The sequence below is a fragment of the Trichosurus vulpecula genome, chromosome 6 (assembly GCF_011100635.1).
Source record: "Trichosurus vulpecula isolate mTriVul1 chromosome 6, mTriVul1.pri, whole genome shotgun sequence".
Lineage (NCBI taxonomy): Eukaryota > Metazoa > Chordata > Mammalia > Diprotodontia > Phalangeridae > Trichosurus > Trichosurus vulpecula.
In genome coordinates this window covers 52,972,385-52,980,813 of record NC_050578.1, presented here as the reverse complement: position 1 = coordinate 52,980,813, position 8,429 = coordinate 52,972,385, and the positions used below count along the sequence as shown (strand labels likewise).

The 8,429-nt window shown below is 37.4% G+C and overlaps 1 pseudogene; it reads left to right on the top strand.

Moving 5' to 3' along the window:
* The first annotated feature begins 5,821 nt into the window (after positions 1–5,821).
* Positions 5,822–6,761, top strand: LOC118854605 (annotated as a pseudogene).
* The last annotated feature ends 1,668 nt before the right edge of the window (positions 6,762–8,429 follow it).

Sequence of the window (8,429 nt, the reverse complement as noted above, 5' to 3'; positions counted from 1 at the left end):
CTCTCTGTCTCTCTAGCTCTCTCTCTCTGTCTCTCTCTCTCCTGCTACATTCAAACATCACAAAATGCCTTTTCAGTATGTTTAATTATGTGTCCTGTAGAGTATTTCAGACTTGTAAGTTAAAAATACAACTCAATATCTTTCCCCCCCAAAAAATAACTCTTCCCTTTTCTAAACTTTCTGATTTCTGTTAAGGGCATCACTACCCTCTCTCAGTATCCCAGTCTTACAACCTCATTGTCATTCTCAACTCATCATTTTCACTCACTACACATATCAAATCTAGTTTTGACCTACATAGTATCTCTAGTACATACCCACAATCACACAGCCACCATCTTACCTTAGGCCCTTATCATTTCCCACCTACATTATAGCAATAGCCATGGAACTGGTAGTATCTACCACTCAAATCCACTTTCCACTCATCTGCCGAAGTGATTTTCCTGAAGTGTAGTTCTCACTATGTCGCCCCCTATCCCCCCATACACACATTCAACATCTACAGTAACTCTCTATTACCTCCCATAATTAATATAAGCTTCTCTGTTGGGCATTTAGAGCTCTTAATAATCTGCCCCTTTTCAGCTTTTCTGTCTTTTTATACTTTACTTTCTTCTATGTACTCTATGATATTGATAAACCCACCTACTTGTACTTCCTTGAACAGAAATTCCATTTCACATCTCTTTGTAACTGGACTGGCTATCCCACCATCTATAATGTTCTTCCTAATCATCTTCACCTCTTATCTTCCATGGCTTCCTTCAAGATGCAACTGAAATCATACCTTCATACCCTGCTTCTAGTCCCTCCCTCTCTGAGATTACCTCCCATATTTTCTGCATCTTGTATCTTGCATGTGTATTTTGTATATCTGTATATCTTGTATGTGCCTAATCATTTACATGTTGTCTCAGGTTAGAATGTAAACTTCTTGACGGCAGGGAATATTTTTTTTTCCTTTCTTTATATCCCTATTGCTTAACACAGTTTCTGACACAGAGGAAACAATAAATGTTTATTGATTGGCTGACTAAATGATCCCAGATGTTTACTACCTCTGTCAACTTGGGACAGGTGATTAGACATCCTTGGTGCCTTCATTTTCTCATCTGTAAAATAAGAGAATTGGACCAGATGGCTTCTTACTTCCCTTTCAGCTCTACATCTTTGATTCTATGACCCCATGTCCATACTTCCTAAGGAAGTAGCAACTGACAGCTCTTAGAGATTCTTAGAAATAATTGTTCCCCATTCTTCATTTCTTCTACTCCAGACTCACTAGCTTCTTCTATGAGATCTCATCTTCTTTGAAATAATTCCCTCCTTCATGTTAAAAGATCTACTCCTGATTCAACTAAAAGGAGAAGGCCCCACTCAACTACAAACATCTGAAATGGCTTTCAATTTGCCAATACATGCAAGACACTGAACTAGGTACTGGGTTTTGTTGTTTTGTTATTGTTGTTCAGTCATTTTTAGCTGTATCTGACTCTTTGTGACCTCCTTTGGGGTTTTCTTGGCAATGATACTGGAGTGGTTTGCCATTTCCTTCTCCAGCTCATTTTGCAGATGAGGAAACTGAGGCAAAATGGATAAAGTGACTTGCCCAGGATCACACAGATAGTAAGTGTCTGGGGCCAGACTTTTGTCTTTTGAGGCAAATTTAAAAAGATTAATCATGTGACTTCTATATAACTAAGCCAAAGTAGGACATAACGTCCATCCATCAGTGAAAAATACTCGTAGTAGAGAGTATGAAAGGGACTGGCTTATTTGAACTTGACAAAAAAGTAAGAAAAGAATGAAGAGATAAAATTAAGGATCTTCAGCTTGAAGTAAAGAGACATCAAGCCCTGAAATCATAGAACCTGGGTTCAAATCCCACCTCTAATCCATATCAGCATTAGAAACATATATATATATATATATATATATATATATGTGTGTGTGTGTGTGTGTGTGTGTGTGTGTGTGTGTGTGAGTGTGTATATATATATCTATACACATATATATATATATATTACAAAATGCATAAGAATGTCTGGAAGTGATGCTACCAACACACATTTCGTTAACATCAAATTTATTTGATATTAGTTTGAAATTTAAAAGTTGATCAATGGAACAGACTACATAAGGAACAATTAGAAATAAGGGGTCTCAATAACCCAGAGGTATAAAAACTCCCAAACCTAAATCACTTAGAATTACCTACTTGATCAGAAAAACAGGAAAATTGGAAAACAGTTTGGCAGAAATTAGGCTTAGACTAGCATCCCATACTACCACAATATATTCAAAATGGACACCCAGTCTGAATGTTAAAGATCACACTGTTAAAGAATTAGAAAAGAAAAAAGATCGCAAGCCTTTCATAAGGAAGAACAACATATAGCTTCCATAGGGCAGAAGATGCTATTATTAACCAAAGAAGGAACAGAGATAATTTAAAAAGGTAACAAATAAATTTGGTTATGTGAAGTTGAAAAGCATCTGCACAAATAGAATTAACGCATTTAAAATAAAGAGGCGAGTGTTCAAATGGAAGGGGGAGGACTGCATCATTTTTCTAGGATAAGGCTTTGGAATTCACAATATAGAGACAACAGAAATGTCTAAGACCAAAGGTCATCCCTCAAAATGTGGGAACAAACAATTCTCAAGAGAACAGCAAAATAGTGACAATAATGTGGAAAAATACTCCAAAAATCTAATAATATGAGAAAAGCCTATCAAAGTAATTCTCATATTTTACCTTTACACTCAGAAAATTGGCATAGATGAGAAAAAAAATAATAATAGTCAATGTTGGAAGGAGTTGCATGTGAATATGCAAACTAATACATTGTTAGTGGAGCTGTGAATTAGTACAATCATTACAGAAACAAATTTGAAACTACACAAATAATTCTGCCAAAGTGTAAATACTCTGACTTGAAGATTTCTTTGATACTCATATATGCCAAGGAGGAGATTAACAAAATGAAAACTCTATATACACAAAAATGTTTATGGCAGCTTTTTTTAAAAAAAGAAAAAGCAGCAAGGAACTAGAAACAAAGTAGATGCCCACAGATTGATCTAATCAAATTGTAGTACATGGATATAATGGAATATTACTGTGATATAAGAAAAGATAAATATGGTGAATATGGAGAATCATGGAAAGACCTTATGAAATGATATAACATAAATTAAGCACAGCCTAGAAAACATATAGACATAAAATATACCCAACAATGTAAATGGAAAGAACACCTCCCATATTAGAATAACAATGTTGCAAAATTATCAAAAACAAAACAAAAAAACAAGCTTATCCACAAAAAAAGGAGCGATGAGAAGATACCTCCTCCCCCAACACTCCTTAGCAGAGAGGGGAGCCCATAGGTTTGGAATAAGGAATGTATTTTCAATATTTTTTTTTCATTTCATCAATCAGTTTTGAGGATTTTTCCCTTTTTTATAAAAATTGTTATAAACAATGGTTCTGTAGGGGGTAATATACAAGAAAAAAATTAGGTAATGTAAAAATAAAAAAAATATTAATTTTTTTTCAAAAAAACAAATAGAACCTATGGGTAAGAGGAAGCTAGGCAGGGAAGTAGATACAGAATTGGACTTGAAGTCAGGAAGACTTGAGTTTAAATCCATCCTTAAATATTTAATGACTGTGTAACTCTGGGCAACCCACTTAATCTCTGTCCTGCTCAGTTTCCTTATCTGTAAAATGGTTATGATAATAGCACCTACCTTCTATGTTTGTCCCGCGGGAGAAATAAGTTAAAGTTTATGAAGTCCTTTGCAAATATTAAGGTGCTATATAAAAGATAGCCTTACAATTTATTGACATATAGTGATTAAAACATTAGCTATATCAAAAAATGAATAATATGGTTAATTCTTCATAGGCTTTTTTTAAAAAGCAGACTGTAATAGAAATATGCAGATTCAAATACAATCTTTTATTTTTTCTATTCTTCTGTGTATATTTTGGTTTTTTTTAAATGTAGATGAAATAAAATTAATTTTTATTGGGTAGGGACAGCAATAAATAAGGTAGAAAATAAGAGTGGGGAAAAAACTTATATAGCATTCTTTGTTATATAAATGCCTTTTAAGAAAACTTTAGGGCCAGAGAAACAGGTGAAGAGTTGTTTAAACTGATGCAGAGCGAAATGAGTTGACTTGGTGAGAATAAAAATAAAATTAAGGGAAACAACTTTTGAAAGACATCAGAACTTTGATAAAAGCAGTAAACAATAATGATTGCAAAAAACAGAAGTTGAAACAGACCTGTCATTTCTTGACAGAGAGAGATAGTGGACTTGAGATGCAGAATAAGATATGCATTCTCAGATATAAACAGTATTTTTCCCTAGCTAGAATATAGGCATTTGCCACATGGGAAGGCATCTTCTTTGGAGGAGAGGGGTATCACTTAATGGGTGGTGATGAATATGCAAGAAAAAAGAGCATTGATAAGACATTTATAAATAAACAGAAGAAAATAGAAAAGTGCAGAATCAATTCAAACAAATGGAGTAATTTTGTCTAATTAATTTTGTGACATAAGATATATGTATAATATATGTGTACATACATATAATCTTATTTTAAAACTTAGATAACAGAAAATAATTTTTGTTCTTTGTATATTTCAATGCTTGAATTTATAATGATTGTTAACTTTTTAACAGAAAAGGAAATTTAACTTTAAGAACTAGATACATTGCAGGATGCTTATTCCCTGTATGTCTTCAGATAAATCATTTCCCTTCCTGGATCTCAGTTTACTCAAATTTAAATAAAAATATTTGCCTAGATATGAAGTCCCTTCAAGCTCCATGACCATAATCCTATGATAAATTTGCAGAAATTTGAGCAATCTCTGAGAATTTAATAAAACAAAGACGTGTGCAGATTTTGTATAGCGATGATGGCTGCCATATATAAAATGGAAGGTTTGCCAAGCATCTTATTTAGAATATTTCATTTGATCAATTCTTCCTCTGTCAAATGAAGGAGTTGGACAAAATGACTTTTAGAATCCCTTGTCAGTGTAAGTCCATTATCCTCACAATACTCCCTCAGGTCCAGATGATGTAAGTATTTTTCCCTATTTTACAGCTTGAGTCTCAGAAAGTTGAAATGACTTATCCACAGGCATTCAGCTAGAAGAGCTGGTACTCATGCTTTTTCTCTCCCCCTATCCACCTCCTGACTTTTCCAACTTCCTTCAAGACTCAGTTCAAATACTACATCTGAAAAAATCCTTACCCATTTCTCCTCACTGTGGAGAGGTACCTTCCTGGTGAAATACCTTCCTGGTGAAACTGGAGAGTTTATCCCACACATAACTTACATCATATCATTGTTTGCATGTTTTCTTCCCCATTAGACTGTGAGATGCTCAAGGACAAAGAATGTTTTTTGCCTTTATTTGTATCTCTGGCACTTAACACAGCACTGGCAATGTTGTTTTTCACTCATTTTTCAGTTCACTCTTCATGGCACTATTTGGGGTTTTCTTGGCAAAGATACTAAAGTGGTTTGCCATTTCCTTCTCCAGCTAGTTTTACAGATGAAGAAACTGAGGCAGATGTTGTTAAGGGACTTGCTCAGGGTCCTACAGCTGGTAAGTATCTAAGTCTTCCTGACTCTAGGTCTGGCATTCTTTTCACTGCACCACTTAGCTGATCCATAGCAAATGCTTATTTAACAAATAAATGTCATATACACTCAAGGCTTTTGCTCCTGGACTTACTGCAACTGCCCAGGTTGGACCTCTTCCTTCAAGCATCTTCCCTAAAACATTACCTTCAGCTCTCACTCTCAGCAATGCCAGACATGCCAGCCTGAAGGCAGTGCCAGCTACCCTTACAACACCCGGATCTCCCCATCCCAGCCAGAGCCATTTACCTCCAAAGCCCTTACTCTAATTTCCAAATACAAAATCCGGAAAAGTTCCAGCCAAGCACAGCAATTTCTCCTGCTCCTCCTTCATCCATGGGTATGTTTATTAAGATATTCCTGACTCTGCCACTAGCCTGACTTCAAATAACTTTTCCTCCCAGAACAAGCCCAAGATCCATCAGGGAAAAGATCATCAGAGCCTGTCCAGAAAACCTAAGATGAGGACAATGTTCTCTCAGGCTCAACTAAGAGTACTCAACAGTAGACTCATGGAGCAAAAATGCCTTAGTCCACAGAAGATCTGAAATGTGTCTGGGAATTTGAACCTTACTTACACAGATAGGTCAAGACCTGGTTTCCAAACCATAGAATGAAGTCAAAGAGTTGGCAGAAAGACACCATGTGGTCAAAGAAGGGCAACAATAAGTATGGTTTAGAAAGTATCAGCTATTGGGGAGTACATAAGCTTCTACTCTCCATTTCACCAGGATTATATGATGAATCCATCTGGAAACCTTCCAGCATGGAGCAACCAGACTTGGAATAACCAATTCCAGAATGGTGGAGAGGGTGCCTATCAGCACCAGATGTTTCAGCACCCCTACCCTGCCAGTGACTTGGGGGCTACTTTTGGAAATAATACTACTGAGGTCTATTCCAAGAAACCACAGACTACTATGAGTTTTAATGCCTCTCCACACCATGGAATATCTCCCAAACTACCCCTTGAGCATGCAGCTGACCCACAGAAAGTCAGAAGAGGACTATGATTATCAGCGGGCCAGTAACGCTCAAACACAATTCTTAGATCCCAGGGGGTCCCTATATTCCAGTCATAGTCTGGGCAATTAATTTCTTCCCCCAGAAAAGGTATTCTTTCCAGGGCTCTTTACCACTGCTTTCTTTTCCTGCCTTTTCAGTACCTCTGTTACGTGGCTCTTGTGGTTGGTTAGTTTATAGGAGTGAAGGCATGTCTTACGCGCAGAGGGTCATTATCCTTGTTAGATTTTGCTTGCTGGCTCCAGGTTTAGGCATTATTGTAATATACATAGAGAAAGAACATAAACTTTAGAATCCTGAACTAAATAACAGGATGGGGGGTGGGGGGTGGTGCGGCGCAGCCAAGATGGAGGTTGGAAAGCAGCGCCTTGCATAAGCCCTCCCCCAGGTCTCTACAAACACCTATAAAAAATGGCTCTGAACAAATTCTAGAGCAGCAGAACCCATGAAATAGCAAAGGGAAGCAGGGATCCAGCCCATGACAGCCTGGATGATCGCTGGGAAGGCTCTATTGCATGGAGCTGGGAGCGGAGCAGAAGAGAGCCCAAGTTGGGCCGCGACAGGACCAACCAGAACAGAAGCGGGGCGGAACAGGTGTAGTACCCTGAATCATAGATCTGTGGCGGTTACCAGTCTTCTCAACTCAGAAATGCCAAAGACAACAGAGAAGATTAGTGGGAAAAGCTGCTGGGACACAGTGAAAAGGTGATGCAGCTCTGAGGCTGTTTATACAGCTACAGCTGCAGTTGCCTCAGGCCTTGGGCCCACTTGGTGGGAGGAATTAAATGGTATATTAGAGTGGGAGTGCAAAACCTGCTTTGCCCAGCCTGAATCTAGACTGCAATCCTGGTTGGAAGTTCTTGGGGGAGAAGGAGCACTGGTGTGGCAGAGCTTACTGTGTGGAAGTAGCTCTGAAAATACCAGTGCAGCCCCTCAAGATTGGGACAAAGTACAATCTCCTCTACAAGCATTCTTACACTGACAAAAAAAAACTCAAGGGTCAAGTAGTTGACTGGGAACATGAACAGTCAGAGAAAATGGTCTCAGATTCAGACTCAGACTTTGGAATCTTTCTTTGGTGACAAGGAAGACCAAAACATACAACCAGAAGAAGTCAACAAAGTAAAAGAGCCTACATCAAAAGCCTCCAAGAAAAATATGAATTGGTCTCAGGCCATTGAAGAGCTCCAAAAGGATTTGGAAAAGCAAATAAGAGAAGTAGAGGAAAAATTGGGAAGAGAAATGAGAGTGATGCCAGAAAACCATGAAAAACAAGTCAATCACTGGATAAAGGAGACAAAAAATATTGAAGAAAATAGCACCTTAAAAACAGACTAACTCAAATGGCAAAAGAGCTCCAAAAAGGCAATGAGGAGAGGAATGCCTTGAAAGGCAGAATTAGCCAAATGGAAAAGGAGGGCCAAAAGACCACTGAAGAAAATACTTCCTTAAAAATTAGATTGGAGCAAGTGGAAGCTAGTGACTTTATGAGAAATCAAGATATTATAAAACAGAACCAAAGGAATGAAAAAATGGAAGACAATGTGAAATATCTCATTGGAAAAACCACTGACCTGGAAAATAGATCCAGGAGAGATAATTTAAAAATTGTTGGACTACCTGAAAGTCATGATCAAAAAAAGAGCCTAGACATTATCTTTCAAGAAATTATCAAGGAGAACTGCCCTGATATTCTAGAGCCAGAGGGTAAAATAGAAATTGAAAGA